The 24,358-nt window shown below is 45.5% G+C and overlaps 1 protein-coding gene across 7 annotated transcripts in view; it reads right to left on the bottom strand.

Annotated features, from left to right (window-relative positions):
• Positions 1-6,843, bottom strand: part of LOC115125426 (casein kinase I-like) — a 72,795-nt gene extending 65,952 nt beyond the window's left edge. The window contains exon 1 of one of the 7 annotated variants that reach the window (XM_065013844.1): positions 6,670-6,843. The gene's annotated coding sequence lies outside the window, so the exon portion shown is untranslated. Of the gene's footprint in view, positions 1-5,585; positions 5,853-6,669 lie in introns of those variants that run through there. The other 6 variants (XM_065013840.1, XM_065013845.1, XM_065013843.1 and 3 more) reach the window with 6 other exon arrangements.
• Between the last annotated feature and the right edge of the window lie 17,515 nt (positions 6,844-24,358).

Raw genomic sequence — 24,358 nt, 5'->3', positions numbered from 1 at the left:
ACATGGTAACCTACCATGGTAATATGGCCCAAGGATGACTTGCAGTGCGTGTACAAACACACAGTAGAGATATTTGGGTTGAACACGCAGCAGACAGGAGTATGCTGATCTCAACAGGCCTGGTATTATTAGACATCTATGCAGGTCAGCAATCTAGAGGGGTTTTGTCTCTCTGGTTGAAGTCACAGACATTTCATCTAAGATTAGACTCCATCTTTCCGTCTTATAAAGAGCCTTTTGGTAGGCAATAGGTTCATTTGGTCCAGATAGTCCCACACAAATCTTACAGATTAACAGATCTTTAAAATGTCTGGAAAAGTGGTATACCATTTTTTAAAACCCCATCAACAACATGCTATAGCTAGACCTAGCAGGAATCCATCAACATCATGCTATAGCTAGACCTAGCAGGAATCCATCAACATCATGCTATAGCTAGACCTAGTAGGAATCCATCAACAACATGCTATAGCTAGACCTAGTAGGAATCCATCAACATCATGCTATAGCTAGACCTAGCAGGAATCCATCAACATCATGCTATAGCTAGACCTAGCAGGAATCCATCAACAACATGCTATAGCTAGACCTAGCAGGAATCCATCAACATCATGCTATAGCTAGACCTAGCAGGAATCCATCAACAACATGCTATAGCTAGACCTAGCAGGAATCCATCAACATCATGCTATAGCTAGACCTAGCAGGAATCCATCAACATGCTATAGCTAGACCTAGCAGGAATACATCAACATCATGCTATAGCTAGACCTAGCAGGAATCCATCAACATCATGCTATAGCTAGACCTAGCAGGAATCCATCAACATCATGCTATAGCTAGACCTAGCAGGAATCCATCAACAACATGCTATAGCTAGACCTAGCAGGAATACATCAACATCATGCTATAGCTAGACCTAGCAGGAATCCATCAACAACATGCTATAGCTAGACCTAGCAGGAATCCATCAACATCATGCTATAGCTTGACCTAGTAGGAATCCATCAACATCATGCTATAGCTAGACCTAGCAGGAATCCATCAACAACATGCTATAGCTAGACCTAGTAGGAATCCATCAACATCATGCTATAGCTAGACCTAGCAGGAATCCATCAACATCATGCTATAGCTAGACCTAGTAGGAATCCATCAACATCATGCTATAGCTTGACCTAGTAGGAATCCATCAACATCATGCTATAGCTAGACCTAGCAGGAATACATCAACATCATGCTATAGCTAGACCTAGCAGGAATCCATCAACAACATGCTATAGCTAGACCTATCAGGAATCCATCAACATCATGCTATAGCTAGACCTAGTAGGAATCCATCAACATCATGCTATAGCTAGACCTAGCAGGAATCCATCAACATCATGCTATAGCTAGACCTAGCAGGAATCCATCAACAACATGCTATAGCTAGACCTAGCAGGAATACATCAACATCACGCTATAGCTAGACCTAGCAGGAATCTTAAGCAAGAAAGAAAATGTGTAGGCTGTGGAACATCCCCCTACTGTATTTTACTGTGTGGGTTGTAGTGTACAAAACATTAGGAACACCTGCTCTTTCCATGACAGACGAACCAGGCGAATGCTATTTAGTTATTTTTTCCCCAACTTTATTTAACCAGGTAGGCCAGTTGAGAACAAGTTCTCATTTACAACTGCGACCTGGCCAAGATAAAGCAGCGCAACCCAAAGGTCATCCAGCCAACTTGACACAACTGTGGGAAGCATTGAAGTCAACATGGGCCAGCATCCCTGTGGACACCTTGCAGAGTCCATGCACAGATTAATTGAGGCTGTTCTGAGGGCAAAAGGGGGTGCATCTAAATATTAGGAAAGTGTTGCTAATGTTTTGTACACACACACACACACACACACACACACACAGGGGGTATTGTTTGTTGCTGGTGATGTATAGGCCTATACCTCTCATGCTTCAGGTGGGTTCAAGTTACACAGAGACCAGCCTTTTCCTCTCTGGCTTCAGGTGGGGGTCAAGTTACACAGAGACCAGCCTTTTCCTCTCTCTGGCAGGTTCAGGTTGGGACCAGCCTACACAGAGACCAGCCTATACTTCTCAGGCTTCAGGTGGGGTCAGGTTACACAGAGACCAGCCTATACCTCTCTGGCTTCAGGTGGGGTCAAGTTACACAGAGACCAACCTATACCTCTCCGGCTTCAGGTGGGGGTCAGGTTACACAGAGACCAGCCTATACCTCTCTGGCTTCCATTGGGGGTCAGGTTACAGAGAGACCAGCCTATACCTCTCCAGCTTCCATTGGGGGTCAGGTTACACAGAGACCAGCCTATACCTCTCCGGCTTCAGGTGGGGGTCAGGTTACACAGAGACCAACCTATACCTCTCCAGCTTCCATTGGGGGTCAGGTTACAGAGAGACCAGCCTATACCTCTCTGGCTTCCATTGGGGGTCAGGTTACAGAGAGACCAGCCTATACCTATCCAGCTTCCATTGGGGGTCAGGTTACAGAGAGACCAGCCTATACCTCTCCGGCTTCCATTGGGGGTCAGGTTACAGAGAGACCAGCCTATACCTCTCTGGCTTCCATTGGGGGTCAGGTTACAGAGAGACCAGCCTATACCTCTCCGGCTTCCATTGGGGGTCAGGTTACAGAGAGACCAGCCTATACCTCTCTGGCTTCCATTGGGGGTCAGGTTACAGAGAGACCAGCCTATACCTCTCCGGCTTCCATTGGGGGTCAGGTTACAGAAAGAGACCAGCAAGGCCACATGGCATCCATTTAGCCCCATACCCATCACCCAATCTATCACTAGTAACCTAGCCTGTTCTCAGATCTGTTTGTATTGTATAGCAGCCAACTCCTATCGTGGATTACAAATAATAATACGAAGATCTGGGACCAGGCTAAACTATCAGTCTGTCTTCATAACTAGCACAGAAGAGAGACTGTCAAACAGGCCAGTCTGTCTAAATAACTAGCACAGCAGAGAGACTGTCAACCAGGCAAGTCTGTCTAAATAACTAGCACAGAAGAGAGACTGTCAACCAAGCTAGTCTGTCTTGATAACTAGCACAGCAGAGACTGTGAACCAGACTAGTCTGTCTTGATAACTAGCACAGCAGAGAGACTGTCAACCAGACTAGTCTGTCTTGATAACTAGCACAGCAGAGACTGTGAACCAGACTAGTCTGTCTTGATAACTAGCACAGCAGAGAGACTGTCAACCCGGCTAGTCTGTCTAAATAACTAGCACAAAAGAGAGACTGTCAACCAGGCTAGTCTGTCTTGATAACTAGCACAGCAGAGACTGTCAAACAGGCTAGTCTGTCTTGATAACTAGCACAGCAGAGACTGTCAACCAGGCTAGTCTGTCTTGATAACTAGCACAGCAGAGACTGTCAACCAGGCTAGTCTGTCTTGATAACTAGCACAGCAAAGAGACTGTCAACCAGGCTAGTCGGTCTTGATAACTAGCACAGCAGAGAGACTGTCAACCAAGCTAGTGTGTCTTGATAACTAGCACAGCAGAGAGACTGTCAACCAGGCTAGTCTGTCTTGATAACTAGCACAGCAGAGAGACTGTCAGTCATGAACAGGAACTGTCATGTTTTTATGGGATTATCTGTTATTCTCAACGAACCAGTTTCACAGCCCCAGAGAGACAGAGAGACAGGCGGAACAACAAGGTCTCTATCCATTGAAGTGTCCCAAATGGCTCCCTTTTCCCTATATAGTGCCCTTGGGCTGTGGTCAAAAGGGTGCCATTTGGGAGGAATACCACGTAACCTCTTGCTCCTGACATATGCATCTGATCAGTTATGACTGAGACTATCATCACAACACCACACAATATGACCTTAAATTCAGACCCTCCTACATGTGCAGCTGATTTCTGTGGTGTGCAGCAAAGCCACAAATATCCACATCCACATCCAGCCGGGTAGGCCTTACTCTGTGGTTACTTAATCTCTAGCTTTTACAGTTTCGCTGCTGTGCTGATGACACATTTCAAAGACTGTTTAGTGGTAGCTTGTGTTGTGATGAATTTCTACAAATGACACAGTTGTCTCACTTCATAATAAACAAGAGGATATGTTTGTAAACACAGCCAGGGGAATCCATTGTCTCGTTCAAAATGTGATGGCTGGGTGGTTTTAGGAATAAGACTCTTTAGTAATTCATCTTAAGTGATACTGCCAGTTGGATAACAGCAAAAAAAAACTAAAAAAAGGCTTTCGTTTTGGGTTTGTTTGGTTTAAGGAGTGGCAAGGGAGAACATCAGTACGTAGCGAGCAAGAATATAATCCAAACATAGACAGCAACTAAACAAGTACCTAGCAAGAATATACTCCGAACATAGACAGCAACTAAACAAGTATGTAGCAAGAATATACTCCAAACATAGACAGCAACTAAACAAGTATGTAGCAAGAATATACTCCAAACATAGACAGCAACTAAACAAGTATGTAGCAAGAATATACTCCAAACATAGACAGCAACTAAACAAGTATGTAGCAAGAATATACTCCAAACATAGACAGCAACTAAACAAGTATGTAGCAAGAATATACTCCAAACATAGACAGCAACTAAACAAGTATGTAGCAAGAATATACTCCGAACATAGACAGCAACTAAACAAGTACCTAGCAAGAATATACTCCAAACATAGACAGCAACTAAACAAGTATCTAGCAAGAATATACTCCAAACATAGACAGCAACTAAACAAGTATCTAGCAAGAATATAATCCAAACATAGACAGCAACTAAACAAGTATCTAGCAAGAATATACTCCAAACATAGACAGCAACTAAACAAGTATCTAGCAAGAATATACTCCAAACATAGACAGCAACTAAACAAGTATCTAGCAAGAATATAATCCAAACATAGACAGCAACTAAACAAGTAGCAAGAATATCTAAACAAGCAAGAATAATCCAAACATCAACAAACATAGACAGCAACTAAACAAGTATCTAGCAAGAATATACTCCAAACATAGACAGCAACTAAACAAGTATCTAGCAAGAATATACTCCAAACATAGACAGCAACTAAACAAGTATCTAGCAAGAATATACTCCAAACATAGACAGCAACTAAACAAGTATCTAGCAAGAATATAATCCAAACATAGACAGCAACTAAACAAGTGCCTAGCCATGTAAAGTCAACGTACTACTACTACTAGCTCGTGTTAGTCATATGGCAAAGTTATGCTTGCAATACAGCCATTGACAAGATCAATGCAAATATAAGATAGGTTGGCTTGATTTTCAGTAGTCGATCTAGCCAGGTATCTGGAAAACTTACGCCTGACCTACTGTAAAAATATTTGGTTAGCTAATCGAGTTAGGCCCAAGCTCGCTAACTAGTTATAGGCTGCCTGGATAGGTAGCTGACTGTTAGCCTAGTTAGTGTGAACAGGGTTTTGTGTGTATCTGTTTAGGTTGGTCGACGAACCAAATTAGTTGACGTTATTCATTTTTTACATTGTACGTGACGTTGATGTTTTTACACAGCTTGAACACATTAATCACGGGGGATTAGTTAGCTAGGCCTGAAACATTTACCTGTTGTCCTAACTTGCTACACATCGATATGCTAGCTAACATTAGCTAGTTGTCTTCCTGGCGTTGTCGTCGTAGTTGACAATCGATTATAAAATATAACATTTACATTATAAAGCGAACACAAGTTAGCGAGATGGCTAACTAACATATTTAGTTGCGGTTTTGGATAGCACGCTAACCGGTGTCGCTGCTAGTCGCCTAGCTAACGTTAGCTAGAGCAGGCAGATTCACCGGCGTCGGCTAGCTGTAGGCTTTTACCTCAACCAATTACCTAACGTGGTTAATGCCAGGTGATATCTGGTGAGTTAGATAATCAATCAAAATGTACCTATTGTAATATGTACATTTAGCTAGCTTTGATAACCAGCTAATTTGCCTAACTACCTACGGTATCACAGGAAGTTACTGTACCTAGCTAGCTTTGCTAACCTAACTACATACGGTATCACAGGAAGTTACTGTACCTAGCTAGCTTTGCTAACCTAACTACCTACGGTATCACAGGAAGTTACTGTACCTAGCTAGCTTTGCTAACCTAACTACCTACGGTATCACAGGAAGTTACTGTACCTAGCTAGCTTTGCTAACCTAACTACATACGGTATCACAGGAAGTTACTGTACCTAGCTAGGTTTGCTAACCTAACTACCTAAGGTATCACAGGAAGTTACTGTACCTAGCTAGCTTTGCTAACCTAACTACATACGGTATCACAGGAAGTTACTGTACCTAGCTAGCTTTGCTAACCGTTAGTTGATTTGTTGCTAACTGGCAGTTGATTTGTTGCTATGGCCTAGCGATGGAACTTCACTACGATATATTGTCGTTGGTTTAAAAAAACATTCAAAGTTGTAAATACAAAAGTAGAGTTGATAACGTTATAGCTATAAGTCTACAAATTAACAAAAAACAATCCGTTTGTTGACATTTCCCGAATAATAAATATAATACGACAACAAAAAAACAGGGCAACTCCTTAATCCGTAACTGTTACTGTCGAGATTGATGCACATTTATTTCATTCATTTTTCACTCATTGGTCAAAAACAAACACACAATGAAAGAAGGGAGGGAAAGCGTGTACCTTCTCCGGTTGGTTTAAGACACGGTAATTCCAACCTCATTGTGTTTTTTGTTTAATGTCATTTTCTTCATTCCATGTTCCTCCTCTCTCTCTCTCCTGTGGATGTTGTCTCTGTAAACTCAACCTCGCCAGTCAGGTAACGAACGAGCGTAACATTTTTTTTCTGCCGCTGCGCTGTTCCCTGCTACAGCTAAATTGTTAAACTAGCGTAACTTGGTTTGGAGAATAGCTAGTCACAGGCCGTGTTCGAGAGCATCAAAACGACTGACTGGTCTTCAAATCAAATTGGATATGTCTGATGCGCCGAATACAACAGGTGTAGGTAGACCTTACAGTGAAATGCTGACTTACAAATCCTTAATCAAAAATGCTTTTTTTAGAAAAACATGCGTTAAGTTAAAAAAAATAGATAAGTAAAAAATGTTTTAAATAATCATTAAAGAGCTGCAGTAAAATAACAGTAGTGAGGCTATATACAGGGGGTACGGGTGTTTTGGGCACAGGTTAGTCGAGGTAATTGAGGAAATACATACTGACTCGCCACACTTTCAACCCTTACACAAAAACATTCACCCAAAATGTAGGTAGAGTCACTATGCATAATAATAAACAGGAGGGGGGGGGGGCAATGCAAATAGTCTAGGTATCCATTTGATTAGCTGTTCAGGAGTCTTATGGCTTGGGGGTTTGGTCCTAGACTTGGCACTACGGTACCGCTTGTCGTGCGGTAGCAGAGAGAACAGTCTATGACTAGGGTGGCTGGAGTCATTGACAAGTTTTAAGGCCTTCCTCTGACACTGCCTGGTATAGAGGTCCTGGATGGCAGGAAGCTTGGCCCCTGTGATGTACTGGGCCGTACGCACTACCCTCTGTAGTGCCTTGCGGTCGGAGACCGAGCACTTGCCATACCAGGCTGTGATGCAACCAGGACGCTCTCGATGGTGCAGCTGTAGAACCTTTTGAGGATGAGAACCCAGGTCCAATTATTTCAGTCTCCTGAATAGGCGTTGTCGTGCCCTCTTCACGACGGTCTTGGTGTATTTGGTCCATGATAGTTTGTTGGTGATGTGGATACTGTCGTGAATTTACTTTCATTAATCTGATGGCTGTTATTTATTTAATCCACTAACTAGGTTTAATTGTTACCAGATTAAATTAATCATGTAGGATTTAACTCATTAGGATTTGGGGCACCACGGAAGAAGTTGTTAACAAGTTACTATCTCCGGAATTAAATGCTATAAGGTCTATATCTATTTAATCGATAAACAGTCATCTTATTAATCATTCCCTCTTATCATATCGTCATTCTGACCAGTCATAATCTTCTTGGATCTGAAAAACCCCCAGCCTGGCTCATTATTCAGTACTACACAAATTGGTTTAAATCATTTATCTACTAACTAACTAAATAATAATACCGAGTATTCACACACTTACATGAGACAAAAGTCCCTAGTGGACTGACAAGATATGACAGCATGTAACAAAATAGATGGAGGGGGGGTGAGAAAAAGGGACACATTATACACATTATATAACTATTCTCCCATAAACCATATAAATATGGTTTATAAGAGAATAGTTATATAATGTTCCCCTTTTATCCCTTTCCCGTCTTCTACTGTTGTTCACTGTGGAAGATAACCAGCCATGCGGACGATTCCCATTGATGAGTATAGTAGGATTGTCTCACTTAGATGAGCTTTTCTCGATATCTGACATAAGACAGCTAATCAACTGTACCAGTGATTGACTGAGATGGGGAGTTTATCGCCTCTTCCTCCTCGTGTTAGTATTCAGGATTCGGACCACGATGGACATGAGCTGCAGCTCTTTGTCTCTCTGGTCTAAAGGAAGGTGAGTTAATTTCTTCACCTCGTGTTGAGGTTCAAAGTTTCAACCATTTCTAACAGGAAGCTACCACTCTATACTTTTCTGGTCTCAAGTTAATTTCGTTACCAAGGCTTTTTATGCACTCTGGCCAAAGGGGGCGGCTCTGTTAGTCTGACACGCTCTTCTGACCTCACTCGGGGAGTGGCTACTTAATGTGCAAAGGATATGATTAGAACTCCTAAAATCACATTCATATCTTAACAAAAACACTTACATCATTTGTAATTTTATATGTACAACATTATGGATAACATCTTGACAGATAAAAGGGGTATCCTTTCCAAGTTACAGTTTCAAATAACATCACAAAATGAAAACCAGTATTACATTTGTTTTCCATAGTTCCCCACATTCTTTATGTTAGTATTATTGTTCCATTATCCATGTTTGGATGTTAGAATTTTGGGCGAGTAAAAGTCTGGAGACAAAGGGAAATTCCTTTAGCTAATACTGGAGGGTCCTCTCCTGCTTAATTTACGACCGGGCATGGCGGTGTCAAAACCCCCACAGTTTCCTCCTCCTCCCCCCTTTTCGGGTGGGAGAGGGTCTGGTTATTGTCAGCCATTGCCAAGCTGATCTGACCCATTGTGATCCTCACTGGACAGTCATGACAAATCCAAGGAACTTTAAGCTCTCAACCTGCTCCACTACAGCCCCGTCGATGAGAATGGGGGCGTGCTCGGTCCTCCTTTTCCTGTAGTCCACAATCATCTCCTTTGTCTTCATCACGTTGAGGGAGAGGTTGTTATCCTGGCAGTGATCTCCTCCCTACAGGCTGTCTCATCTTTGTCGGTGATCAGGCCTACCACTGTTGAGTCATCGGCAAACTTAATGATGGTGTTGGAGTTGTGCCTGGCCATACAGTCATGGGTGAACAGGGAGTACAGGAGGGGACTGAGCACGCACACCTGAGGGGCCCCGTGTTGAGGATCAGCACAGCAGATGTGTTGTTACCTACCCTTACCACCTGGGGACGGCCAGTCTAGGATCCAGTTGCAGAGGGAGGTGTTCAGTCCCAGGGTCCTTAGCTTAGTGATGAGCTTTGAGGGCACTATTGTGTTGAGCTGTAGTCAATTAATAGCATTTTCACGTAGGTGTTCCAGTGGTGTCAGGAAAATAACCTCTCCCTCAACGTCAACAAAACGAAGGAGCTGATCATGGACTACAGGAGACAGCAGTGAGAGTACGCCCACATCAACATCGATAGGGCCGCAGTGGAGGGTCAAAAGCTTCAAGTTCCTCGGGGTGCACATCATTGACAACCTGAAATGGTCCCTTCACACAGACAGCAAGGTGAAGAAGACCTCTTCAGCCTACACAATATACCCCATCTGTAAACTCTCCTTCCAGACTCACATCAAACATCTCCAATCCAAAGTTAAATCTAGAATTGGCTTACTATTTCGAAACAAAGCATCCTTCACTCATGCTGCCAAACATACCCTTGTAAAACTGACCATCCTACTGATCCTCTGACTCCTGCTCTGGATGATCCTCCTCCAGCTTCAGCTCTGACTCCTCCTCTGGGTGGTCCTCTTCCAGCTTCAGCTCTGACTCCTCCTCTGGGTGGTCCTCTTCCAGCTTCAGCTCTGACTCCTGCTCTGGGTGGTCCTCTTCCAGCTTCAGCTCTGACTCCTGCTCTGGGTGGTCCTCTTCCAGCTTCAGCTCTGACACCTGCTCTGGGTGGTCCTCTTCCAGCTTCAGCTCTGACTCCTGCTCTGGGTGGTCCTCCTCCAGCTTCAGCTCTGACTCCTGCTCAGGGTGCTCCAGCTTCAGCTCTGACTCCTGGTCTGGGTGGTCCTCCTCCAGCTTCAGCTTTGACTGCTCCAGAACATCTTATAGAACCAAATCACCTTCTAGAACACATTCTAACAAACGGCAGAGACAGCAGACAGGTTTAAGTTCCTGGGCGGTAGTCTGGATCGTCCTACCCATATGAGTTGCTTTTTTTTATAGGTAGGCCTAAAGGTTTTTAGGCTAAATAACCATATCAACATGGAAAGCTCCTTGAAAGAGGTCATATGCCAGCAGGCCTATTGGGCCAAAATCAACAATAGTCAGTGATCAGATCAGTGATTCCCAATCAGGGTCCTGGGGGTACTTGAGAAGACTCATGAGACCATAGGCCTACTGGTAAAATGCACGAGGGGGTACTCCGGGCAGAGCCAAATTCAGTTGGTGGTATAGGAACCAAAAAAGATTGGGAACCACTGGGATAGAAACCATATATCCTGAGGCTGCATTTATTGTAGCTGGGGTTTTTAACAAAGCAAATTTGAGAACAAGGATACCTAAATTCTATCAGCATATTGATTGCAGAGCTCGCATGGGCATTACACTAGACCACTGCTACTCTAACTTCCGTGATGCATACAAGACCCTCCCCCACCTTCCCTTTGGCAAATCTGACCACGACTCCATTTTGCTCCTACCGTCCTATAGGCAGAAACTCAAACAGGATGTACCCGTTACCAAAACCATTCAAAGCTGGTCTGACAAATCGGAATCCACACTTCAAGATTTTTTTCATCATGCGGACTGGGAAATGTTTCCGGGGTGCCTCAGAGAATAATATCGACATATACACTGATTCAGTGAGTGAGTTTATAAGGAAGTGCATTTTAGATGTTGTACCCACTGTGACTATTAAAATCTACCCTAACCAGAAACTGTGGATGGATTGCCGCATTCGCGCAAAACTGAAAGCGTGAACCACCACATTAAACCATGGAAAGATGACTGGGAATATGGCAGAATAAAAACAGTGTAGTTATTCCCTCCGCAAGGCAATCAAACAAGCGAAATGTCGGTACAGGGACAAAATGAAGTCGCAATTTAATGGCACAGACACGAGACGTATGTGGCAGGGTCTACAGGAAACCACGGACTACAAAAAGAAAACCAGCCACGTCGCGGTCACCGACGTCACGCTTTCAGACAAGCTAAACACCTTCTTTGAGGATACCACAATACCACTGACACGGCCCGCTACCAAGGATTCTCCTTCTCCGTGGCCGACGTGAGTAAGACATTTTAACATGTTAACCCTCGCAAGGTTGCTGGTCCAGACGGCATCCCTAGCCGTGTCCTCAGAGCATGCGCAGACCAGCTGGCCGGTGTGTTTACGGACATATTCAATCAATCCCTATACCAGTCTGCTGTTCCCACATGCTTCAAGAGGGCCACCATTGTTCCTGTTCCCAAGAAAGCTAAGGTAACTGAGCTAAACGACTACCGCCCTGTAGCACTCACTTCCGTCATCATGAAGTGCTTTGAGAGAATAGTAAAGGATCATATCACCTCCACCCTACCAGCCACCCTAGACCCACTTCAGTTTGCATACCGGCCCAACAGGTCCACAGACGATGCAATCGCCATCACACTGCACACTGCTCTTTCCCATCTGGACAAGAGAAATACCTATGTAAGAATGCTGTTCATTGACTACAGCTCAGCATTGAACACCATAGTACCCTCCAAGCTGATCATTAAGCTCGAGGCCCTGGGTCTCAACGGGCCACCCTCAGGTGGTGAAGGTAGGAAACAACATCTCCACTTGGCTGACCCTCAACACTGGGGCCCCACAAGGGTGCGTGCTCAGCCCCCTCCTGTACTCCCTGTTCACCCATGACTGCGTGGCCACGCACGCCTCCAATTCAATCATCAAGTTTGCAGATGACACAACAGTTGTGGGCTTGATTACCAACAACAAGACAACCTACAAAACATCAACAAAAAAAGGAGATGATCGTAGATTTCAGGAAACAGCAGAGGGAGCACCCCCCTATCCACATCGAAGGGACAGTAGTGGCGAAGGTGGAAAGTTTTAAATTCCTCGATGTACACATCACAGACAAAATGAAATGGTCCATCCACACAGACAGTGTGGTGAAGAAGATGCACCAGTACCTCTTCAACCACAGCAGGCTGAAGAAATTTGTCTTGTCACCTAAAACCCTGACAAACTTTTACAGATGCACAATTGAGAGCATCCTGTCGTGCTGTATCACCGCCTGCTACGGCAACTGCACCGTCCTCAACCGCAAGGCTCTCCAGAAGGTGGTGCGGTCTGCAAACTTTAGATCACCAGTTACATTGTGCGCTAAATGTGAAATATTTGTTGCAATGGGAAGTAATAGTTGTAAAATCAGATTGGGAAATGGTTAATGCTTTGTTTTTGTATTCTTATGATTGGGACCTACTGGCTTATTATGTCTGAGTTTATGGACTGCTTATCCTTTAACATCATGCTGTGTGTGACTGCTGTCTTTCCATCAGCCCTATGCAGCGGTGTAGTGGTGCCTAGAGAAGTGCCAAATGGTTCCCAAACAGTCCGCCCAGCGAAGGAAAGGCACCGCCCAGCGAAGGAAAGGCACCGCCCAGCGAAGGAAAGGCACCGCCCAGCGAAGGAAAGGCAACCTGTGTGAAAAATAGTATGTTTTCCTATAGATTTTTCAGATTTTCACTCTCAAAATCACACTTTTTTTTAATAGAAAAATAAACACAATTTAATGGTCGAAGTCCACATCAATGCTTAAACCACATGAATCTGATTGGCTGGGCCTGTCAGGGTCTGGCATCCCATTGGGTGGGCCTGTCAGGGTCTGGCATCCCATTGGGTGGGCCTGTCAGGGTCTGGCATCCCATTGGGTGGGCCTGTCAGGGTCTGGCATCCCATTGGGTGGGCCTGTCAGGGTCTGGCATCCCAGTGGGTGGGCCTGGATCCCATTGGGTGGGTCTGGCATCCCATTGGGTGGGTCTGTCAGGGTCTGGCATCCCATTGGTTGGGCCTGTCAGGGTCTGGCATCCCATTGGGTGGGCCTGGCAGGGTCTGGCATCCCATTGGGTGGGCCTGTCAGGGTCTGGCATCCCATTGGGTGGGTCTGGCATCCCATTGGGTGGGTCTGGCATCCCATTGGGTGGGTCTGGCATCCCATTGGGTGGGTCTGGCATCCCATTGGGTGGGTCTGGCATCCCATTGGGTGGGTCTGGCATCCCATTGGGTGGGGATCTGGCATCCCATTGGGTGGGCCTGTCAGGGTCTGGCATCCCATTGGGTGGGCCTGTCAGGGTCTGGCATCCCATTGGGTGGGCCTGTCAGGGTCTGGCATCCCATTGGGTGGGCCTGGATCCCATTGGGTGGGTCTGGCATCCCATTGGGTGGGCATCCCAATGGGTGGGCCTGGCATCCCATTGGGTGGGCCTGTCAGGGTCTGGCATCCCATTGGGTGGGCCTGTCAGGGTCTGGCATCCCATTGGGTGGGCCTGGATCCCATTGGGTGGGTCTGTCATCCCATTGGGTGGGCATCCCAATGGGTGGGCATCCCAATGGGTGGGCCTGGCATCCCATTGGGTGGGCCTGTCAGGGTCTGGCATCCGATTGGGTGGGCCTGTCAGGGTCTGGCATCCCATTGGGTGGGCCTGTCAGGGTCTGGCATCCCATTGGGTGGGCCTGGATCCCATTGGGTGGGTCTGTCATCCCAATGGGTGGGCATCCCAATGGGTGGGCCTGGCATCCCATTGGGTGGGCCTGTCAGGGTCTGGCATCCGATTGGGTGGGACTGTCAGGGTCTGTAATCCCATTGGGTGGGCCTGTCAGGGTCTGGCATCCCATTGGGTGGGCCTGTCAGGGTCTGGCATCCCATTGGGTGGGCCTGGCATCCCATTGGGATCCATGTCTACGCCCTGATGCAAACAGCGCATGATGATAATTGCGCATCACAAATAGTTTAGTCTGTAGAGTTGGTTTGAAGGCTATTTCAGTACCTGGTCTGCATACCCATTGTTCCGTTAGATCACATTTACTGGTAGATATAAGTCTAAACTTCTTTCCTACCCTACTGGCTCCTGGTATAATTGTTCTGTGAGCTGCTCCATGCCAGAACCAGTAGAGAGCTGCTCCATGCCAGAACCAGTAGAGAGCTGCTCCATACCAGAACCAGTAGAGAGCTGCTCCATACCAGAACCAGTAGAGAGCTGCTCCATACCAGAACCAGTAGAGATATGCTCCATACCAGAACCAGTAGAGAGCTGCTCCATACCAGAACCAGTAGAGAGCTGCTCCATACCAGAACCAGTAGAGCTGCTCCATACCAGAACCAGTAGAGAGCTGCTCCATACCAGAACCAGTAGAGAGCTGCTCCATGCCAGAACCAGTAGAGAGCTGCTCCATACCAGAACCAGTAGAGAGCTGCTCCATGCCAGAACCAGTAGAGAGCTGCTCCATGCCAGAACCAGTAGAGAGCTGCTCCATGCCAGAACCAGTAGAGAGCTGCTCCATGCCAGAACCAGTAGAGAGCTGCTCCATACCAGAACCAGTAGAGAGCTGCTCCATGTCAGAACCAGTAGAGAGCTGCTCCATACCAGAACCAGTAGAGAGCCTGCAGATGATATTTCACTGAAACTAGGCTGTGTGTCTAGAGCTCAACGTGCAACAGAAAGTCTGAACACCCGTCCCAAAGGGTTCTGGTTAAATGTAGTGCTGTTTATGGCAGGGTTCTGGATATGGCAGGGTTCTGTTTATGGCAGGGTTCTGTATAAGGCAGGGTTCTGGTTAAATGTAGTGCTCTGTTTATGGCAGGGTTCTGTATAAGGCAGGGTTCTGGTTAAATGTAGTGCTCTGTTCATGGCAGGGTTCTGTATAAGGCAGGGTTCTGGTTAAATGTAATGCTCTGTTTAGGATGAAACAGTCAGAGATCACCAAGCGCAACATAGCTTCTGCGTGCATATCAGCTAGAAAGATGTGTCGGCATCGAGTAATTGTCTCTGGCCCCCTCCCAGTTAGGGGGAGTGATGAGCTCTACAGCAGAGTCTCACAACTCAATCGCTGGTTGAAAACTGTTTTCTGCCCCTCCCAAAAGATAGAATTTGTAGATAATTGGCCCTCTTTCTGGGACTCACCCATAAACAGGACCAAGCCTGACCTGCTGAGGAGTGACGGACTCCATCCTAGCTGGAGGGGTGCTCTCATCTTATCTACCAACATAGACAGGGCTCTAACTCCTCTAGCTCCACAATGAAATAGGGAGCAGGCCAGGCAGCAGGCTGTTAGCCAGCCTGCCAGCATAGTGGAGTCTGCCACTAGCATAGTCAGTGTAGTCAGCTCAGCTATCACCATTGAGACCGTGTCTGTGCCTCGACCTAGGTTGGGCAAAACTAAACATGGCGGTGTTCGCCTTAGCAATCTCACTAGGATAAAGACCACCTCCATTCCTGTCATTACTGAAAGAGATCATGATACCTCACATCTCAAAATAGGGCTACTTAATGTTAGATCCCTTACTTCAAAGGCAATTATAGTCAATGAACTAATCACTGATCATAATCTTGATGTGATTGGCCTGACTGAAACATGGCTTAAGCCTGATGAATTTACTGTGTTAAATGAGGCCTCACCTCCTGGCTACACTAGTGACCATATCCCCGTGCATCCCGCAAAGGCGGAAGTGTTGCTAACATTTACGATAGCAAATTTCAATTTACAAAAAAAAAGACGTTTTCGTCTTTTGAGCTTCTAGTCATGAAATCTATGCAGCCTACTCAATCACTTTTTATAGCTACTGTTTACAGGCCTCCTGGGCCATATACAGCGTTTCTCACTGAGTTCCCTGAATTCCTATCGGACCTTGTAGTCATAGCAGATAATATTCTAATCTTTTGGTAATATTCACATGGAAAAGTCCACAGACCCACTCCAAAAGGCTTTCGGAGCCACCATCGACTCAGTGGGTTTTGTCCAACATGTCTCTGGACCCACTCACTGTCACAGTCATACGCTGGACCTAGTTTTGTCCCATGGAATAAATGTTGTGGATCTTAATGTTTTTCCTCATAATCCTGGACTATCGGACCACCATTTTATTACGTTTGCAATTGCAACAAATAATCTGCTCAGACCCCAACCAAGGAACATCAAAAGTTGTGCTATAAATTCACAGACAACACAAAGATTCCTTGATGCCCTTCCAGACTCCCTCTGCCTACCCAAGGACGCCAGAGGACAAAAATCCGTTAACCACCTAACTGAGGATCTCAATTTAACCTTGCGTAATACCCTAGATGCAGTTGCACCCCTAAAAACTAAAAAAATGTCTCATAAGAAACTAGCTCCCTGGTACACAGAAAATACCCGAGCTCTGAAGCAAGCTTCCAGAAAATTGGAACGGAAATGGCGCCACACCAAACTGGAAGTCTTCCGACTAGCTTGGAAGGACGGTACCGTGCAGTACCGAAGAGCCCTTACTGCTGCTCGATCATCCTATTTTTCTAACTTAATTGAGGAAAATAAGAACAATCCAAAATTCCTTTTTGATACTGTTGCAAAGCTAACTAAAAAGCAGCATTCCCCAAGAGAGGATGACTTTCACTTTAGCAGTGATAAATTCATGAACTTCTTTGAGGAAAAGATTATGATTATTAGAAAGCAAATTACGGACTCCTCTTTAAACCTGCGTATTCCTCCAAACCTCAGTTGTCCTGAGTCTGCACAACTCTGCCAGGACCTAGGATCAAGAGAGACGCTCAAGTCCTTTAGTACTATATCTCTTGACACAATGATGAAAATAATCATGGCCTCTAAACCTTCAAGCTGCATACTGGACCCTATTCCAACTAAACTACTGAAAGAGCTGCTTCCTGTGCTTGGCCCTCCTATGTTGAACATAATAAACGGCTCTCTATCCACTGGATGTGTACCAAACTCACTAAAAGTGGCAATAATAAAGCCTCTTGAAAAAGCCAAACCTTGACCCAGAAAATATAAAGAACTATCGGCCTATATCGAATCTTCCATTCCTCTCAAAAATTTTAGAGAAGGCTGTTGCGCAGCAACTCACTGCCTTCCTGAAGACAAACAATGTATACGAAATGCTTCAGTCTGGTTTTAGACCCTATCATAGCACTGAGACGGCACTTGTGAAGGTGGTAAATGACATTTTAATGGCGTCGGACCGAGGCTGCATCTGTCCTCGTGCTCCTAGACCTTAGTGCTGCTTTTGATACCATCGATCACCACATTCTTTTGGAGAGATTGGAAACCCAAATTGGTCTACACGGACATGTTCTGGCCTGGTTTAGATCTTATCTGTCGGAAAGATATCAGTTTGTCTCTGTGAATGGTTTGTCCACTGACAAATCAACTGTAAATTTCGGTGTTCCTCAAGGTTCCGTTTTAGGACCACTATTGTTTTCACTATATATTTTACCTCTTGGGGATGTTATTCAAAAACATAATGTAAACTTTCACTGCTATGCGGATGACACACAGCTGTACATTTCAATGAAACATGGTGAAGCCCCAAAATTGCCCTCGCTAGAAGCATGTGTTTCAGACATAAGGATGTGGATGGCTGCAAACTTTCTACTATTAAACTCGGACAAAACAGAGATGCTTGTTCTAGGTCCCAAGAAACAAAGAGATCTTCTGTTGAATCTGACAATTAATCTTAATGGTTGTACAGTCGTCTCAAATAAAACTGTGAAGGACCTCGGCGTTACTCTGGACCCCGATCTCTCTTTTTGAAGAACATATCAAGACCATTTCGAGGACAGCTTTTTTCCATCTACGTAACATTGCAAAAATCAGAAACTTTCTGTCCAAAAATGATGCAGAAAAATTAATCCATGCTTTTGTCACTTCTAGGTTAGACTACTGCAATGCTCTATTTTCCGGCTACCCGGATAAAGCACTAAATAAACTTCAGTTAGTGCTAAATACGGCTGCTAGAATCCTGACTAGAACCAAAACATTTGATCATATTACTCCAGTGCTAGCCTCTCTACACTGGCTTCCTGTCAAAGCAAGGGCTGATTTCAAGGTTTTACTGCTAACCTACAAAGCATTACATGGGCTTGCTCCTACCTATCTCTCTGATTTGGTCCTGCCGTACATACCTACACGTACGCTACGGTCACAAGACGCAGGCCTCCTAATTGTCCCTAGAATTTCTAAGCAAACAGCTGGAGGCAGGGCTTTCTCCTATAGAGCTCCATTTTTATGGAACGGTCTGCCTACCCATGTCAGAGACGCAAACTCGGTCTCAACCTTTAAGTCTTTACTGAAGACTCATCTCTTCAGTGGGTCATATGATTGAGTGTAGTCTGGCCCAGGAGTGGGAAGGTGAACGGAAAGGCTCTGGAGCAACGAACCGCCCTTGCTGTCTCTGCCTGGCCGGTTCCCCTCTTTCCACTGGGATTCTCTGCCTCTAACCCTGTTACAGGGGCTGAGTCACTGGCTTACTGGGGCTCTCTCATGCCGTCCCTGGGGGGGGGTGCGTCACCTGAGTGGGTTGATTCACTGTTGTGGTCGGCCTGTCTGGGTTGGCGCCCCCCCCTTGGGTTGTGCCGTGGCGGAGATCTTTGTGGGCTATACTCGGCCTTGTCTCAGGATGGTAAGTTGATGGTTGAAGATATCCCTCTAGTGGTGTGGGGGGCTGTGCTTTGGCAAAGTGGGTGGAGTTATATCCTTCCTGTTTGGCCCTGTCCGGGGGTGTCCTCGGATGGGGCCACAGTGTCTCCTGACCCCTCCTGTCTCAGCCTCCAGTATTTATGCTGCAGTAGTTTTTATGTGTCGGGGGGCTAGGGTCAGTTTGTTATATCTGGAGTACTTCTCCTGTCCTATTCGGTGTCCTGTGTGAATCTAAGTGTGCATTCTCTAATTCTCTCCTTCTCTCTTTCTTTCGCTCTCTCGGAGGACCTGAGCCCTAGGACCATGCCCCAGGACTACCTGACATGATGACTCCTTGCTGTCCCCAGTCCACCTGGCCATGCTGCTGCTCCAGTTTCAACTGGCCTGGGCCCTAGGACCATGTCCCAGGACTACCTGACATGATGACTCCTTGCTGTCCCCAGTCCACGCTGCTGCTCCAGTTTCAACTGTTCTGCCTTACTATTATTCGACCATGCTGAACATTTGAACATCTTGGCCATGTTCTGTTATTATCTCCACCCGGCACAGCCAGAAGAGGACTGGCCACCCCACATATGCTCTCTCTAATTCTCTCTCTCTCGGAGGACCTGAGCCCTAGGACCGTGCCCCAGGACTACCTGACATGATGAATCCTTGCTGTCCCCAGTCCACCTGACTGTGCTGCTGCTCCAGTTTCAACTGTTCTGCCTTATTATTATTCGACCATGCTGGTCATTTATGAACATTTGAACATCTTGGCCATGTTCTGTTATAATCTCTACCCGGCACAGCCAGAAGAGGACTGGCCACCCCACATAACCTAGGAAGAAACCTAGAGAGGAACCAGGCTTTGGCCTTTCTAGGGAGTTTTTCCTAGCCACCGTGCTTTTACACCTGCATTGCTTGCTGTTTGGGGTTTTAGGCTGGGTTTCTGTACAGCACTTTGAGATATCAGCTGATGTACGAAGGGCTATATAAATAAATTTGATTTGATTTATGGCAGGGTTCTGGTTAAATGTAGTGCTCTGTTTATGGCAGGGTTCTGTTTATGGCAGGGTTCTGTTTATGGCAGGGTTCTGTTTATGGCAGGGTTCTGTATATGGCAGGGTTCTGTATATGGCAGGGTTCTGGTTAAATGTAGTGCTCTGTTTATGGCAGGGTTCTGTATATGGCAGGGTTCTGGTTAAATGTAGTGCTCTGTTTATGGCAGGGTTCTGTTTATGGCAGGGTTCTGGTTAAATGTAGTGCTCTGTTTATGGCAGGGTTCTGTATAAGGCAGGGTTCTGGTTAAATGTAGTGCTCTGTTTATGGCAGGGTTCTGTATAAGGCAGGGTTCTGGTTAAATGTAGTGCTCTGTTTATGGCAGGGTTCTGGTTAAATGTAGTGTTCTGTTTATGGCAGGGTTCTGGTTAAATGTAGTGCTCTGTTTATGGCAGGGTTCTGGTTAAATGTAGTGCTCTGTTTATGGCAGGGTTCTGTATATGGCAGGGTTCTGGTTAAATGTAGTGCTCTGTTTATGGCAGTGTTCTGGTTCAATGTAGTGCTCTGTTTATGGCAGGGTGCTGTATATGGCAGGGTGCTGTATATAGCAGGGTTCTGGTTAAATGTAGTGCTCTGTATATGGCAGGGTTCTGTATATGGCAGGGTTCTGGTTAAATGTAGTGCTCTGTTTATGGCAGGGTTCTGGTTAAATGTAGTGCTCTGTTTATGGCAGGGTTCTGTATATGGCAGGGTTCTGGTTAAATGTAGTGCTCTCTATATGGCAGGGTTCTGTATATGGCAGGGTTCTGGTTAAATGTAGTGCTCTGTTTATGGCAGGGTTCTGGTTAAATGTAGTGCTCTGTATATGGCAGGGTTCTGTATATGGCAGGGTTCTGTATATGGCAGGGTTCTGTATATGGAGGACCAAAAGCGGAACTACCCCTAGGTAAATCTGGGTCACCTTCCCAAAACAAACTCTCCCCTGACATCTTTCCTTCCCTAACCAACTCTATACGTTCTTGTTGCAATTTGATTTTAGCACGCTCCATATCTTGTTTAAATGCCAATTCCTTTTCATATTTTACACGATCATGCTCTAGCTTCTCACGATCATGCTGCCGATCATGCTCTCTCTTCTCACGATCATGCTCCAGCTGTAACAAAAGCAGTTCTTTCTGCTGTTGAAAAAGAAGGTTACTAGGACTAACCGATGGAATGTCCATTGTAACGTTATGGGGAGACGACAAATCCTCAGCAGAGGCTGGCCCAGTGGTAACTTCTAGAATACCACTCTCCATCAGATTGGCCTTCAATATCAACCTAATAGAATTCTTTAGACGTTTATCACTAATCTCAACCTTGTAGTGTTCCGCGACCTTCAACAGCTGTTCTTTAGTACCTAAATCTAACAATTCCTCTGATGGAGAGCGAATGAACTTATCTACATAAGACGCCATAATCACAAAAAAAAAATTCTGGCTCTTCCCTTCTGCTGAGCACACCAGACCACAACCCGAGAATTGACCCTGAGTACCACAGATGAGAGATGAGATACGGAGCTTCCCCAAAACCTACAATAACTCAACCCTAGTCTTCGTGCAGATTTGCGGTGGGAATTTACGCACTGTAGCCCGCTGGCAAGGAAATAGAACTCCCCAGCATGCTGGCAAATTCCACCAAGCCACGGATGTGCCCCCGAGACAACTGCTCAGTCCACAGACACCACACAAAAATAACAAACATTAACCATGCCCAACATATTCCAAAAAATGAAACACGTCGCTAAACCTATCAGGGGAAAAAGGCTATAGCTCCGGGTAATAAGTTCCACTGCCCTACCCAGATCTCCCACAGAGGTACACAGCAGACTACTCACCTCAGACTGATGTCCCAACAGAAAGTAGAACAAGAGTTTACAGGCTAGGCAGGGCCTGGAAACTAACCATTATCTCTCTCCAACGCAGCACACAAACCAAACCACAAAGGCAACCAATACTGGGCCTATCAAACTCAACCACAATATGCAAACACGTACCTCCACGGTCTCCCAAACCAGTAGTTCAAAGATCCCGGACGAGCCCCCACTTGTCACGAACCGGCTCAAAGCCCGTAACAAAGGGAGACAACGTGGAGATAAGGAGTAGAAAAATATATATTTATTAACTAAAGCAAATAAATATAATATACAATGGTGTGTGTAATCAGTAATCAGTAGTGTAAGTGAGTGTTTTGCATGCATGAATGTGATAATGCAGGGTGATGAAAGGTGCCAAAGCAAACAAACAAACGGCCACCAAGAACCACAACACAATCTACAGAGGGTGTCTGCATGGAGAGAGTCTCCTCCATGAATGGGGAAGTGGTGTATTTATCCTGGGAGACACCGGGCCCAGGTGTTTCCCATGTAGCTGACGACCCTCCCAACTCCGCCCACCAGCATCCTAATAAGGAAATAACAGAGAGAATACGGCAGACAGAGTGGGAGGGTCGTCACACAGGGTTCTGTATATTGCAGGGTTCTAGTTAAATGTAGTGCTCTGTTTATGGCAGGGTTCTGGTTAAATGTAGTGCTGTATATGGCAGGGTTCTGGTTAAATGTAGTGCTCTGTATATGGCAGGGTTCTGGTTAAATGTAGTGCTCTGTTTATGGCAGGGTTCTGTATATGGCAGGGTTCTGGTTAAATGTAGTGCTCTGTTTATGGCAGGGTTCTGGTTAAATGTAGTGCTCTGTTTATGGCAGGGTTCTGTATATGGCAGGGTTCTGTATATGGCAGGGTTCAGGGTTCTGGTTAAATGTAGTGCTCTGTTTATGGCAGGGTTCTGGTTAAATGTAGTGCTCTGTTTATGGCAGGGTTCTGGTTAAATGTAGTGCTCTGTATATGGCAGGGTTCTGTATATGGCAGGGTTCTGTATATGGCAGGGTTCTGGTTAAATGTAGTGCTCTGTATATGGCAGGGTTCTGTATATGGCAAGGTTCTGTATATTGCAGGGTTCTGGTTAAATGTAGTGCTCTGTTTATGGCAGGGTTCTGTATAAGGCAGGGTTCTGGTTAAATGTAGTGCTCTGTTTATGGCAGGGTTCTGGTAAAATGTAGTGCTGTTTATGGCAGGGTTCTGTTTATGGCAGGGTTCTGTATATGGCAGGGTTCTGTATATGGCAGGGTTCTGGTTAAATGTAGTGCTCAGTTTATGGCAGGGTTCTGGTTAAATGTAGTGCTGTTTATGGCAGGGTTCTGTATATGGCAGGGTTCTGGTTAAATGTAGTGCTCTGTTTATGGCAGGGTTCTGTTTATGGCAGGGTTCTGGTTAAATGTAGTGCTCTGTTTATGGCAGGGTTCTGGTTAAATGTAGTGCTGTTTATGGCAGGGTTCTGGTTAAATGTAGTGCTGTTTATGGCAGGGTTCTGGTTAAATGTAGTGCTCTGTTTATGGCAGGGTGCTGTATATGGCAGGGTTCTGTATAAGGCAGGGTTCTGGTTAAATGTAGTGCTCTGTTAATGGCAGGGTTCTGTATATGGCAGGGTTCTGGTTAAATGTAGTGCTCTGTTTATGGCAGGGTTCTGGTTAAATGTAGTGCTCTGTTTATGGCAGGGTTCTGTATATGGCAGGGTTCTGGTTAAATGTAGTGCTCTGTTTATGGCAGGGTTCTGGTTAAATGTAGTGCTGTTTATGGCAGGGTTCTGTATATGGCAGGGTTCTGGTTAAATGTAGTGCTCTGTTTATGGCAGGGTTCTGGTTAAATGTAGTGCTCTGTTTATGGCAGGGTTCTGGTAAAATGTAGTGCTGTTTATGGCAGGGTTCTGTTTATGGCAGGGTTCTGTATATGGCAGGGTTCTGTATATGGCAGGGTTCTGGTTAAATGTAGTGCTCAGTTTATGGCAGGGTTCTGGTTAAATGTAGTGCTGTTTATCAGGGTTTATATGGCAGGGTTCTGGTTAAATGTAGTGCTCTGTTTATGGCAGGGTTCTGTTTATGGCAGGGTTCTGGTTAAATGTAGTGCTCTGTTTATGGCAGGGTTCTGGTTAAATGTAGTGCTGTTTATGGCAGGGTTCTGGTTAAATGTAGTGCTGTTTATGGCAGGGTTCTGGTTAAATGTAGTGCTCTGTTTATGGCAGGGTGCTGTATATGGCAGGGTTCTGTATATGGCAGGGTTCTGTATATGGCAGGGTTCTGTTTATGGCAGGGTTCTGGTTAAATGTAGTGCTCTGTATATGGCAGGGTTCTGGATAAATGTAGTGCTCTGTATATGGCAGGGTTCTGTTTATGGCAGGGTTCTGTATAAGGCAGGGTTCTGGTTAAATGTAGTGCTCTGTTTATGGCAGGGTTCTGGTTAAATGTAGTGCTGTTTATGGCAGGGTTCTGGTTAAATGTAGTGCTGTTTATGGCAGGGTTCTGTTAAATGTAGGGTT

Source organism: Oncorhynchus nerka, linkage group LG9b (genome assembly GCF_034236695.1).
Source record: "Oncorhynchus nerka isolate Pitt River linkage group LG9b, Oner_Uvic_2.0, whole genome shotgun sequence".
In the NCBI taxonomy this organism is placed as follows: Eukaryota; Metazoa; Chordata; class Actinopteri; order Salmoniformes; family Salmonidae; genus Oncorhynchus; species Oncorhynchus nerka.
The sequence above is the reverse complement of the archived record's forward strand: the minus strand, read 5'-3'. Positions and strand labels throughout refer to the sequence as shown.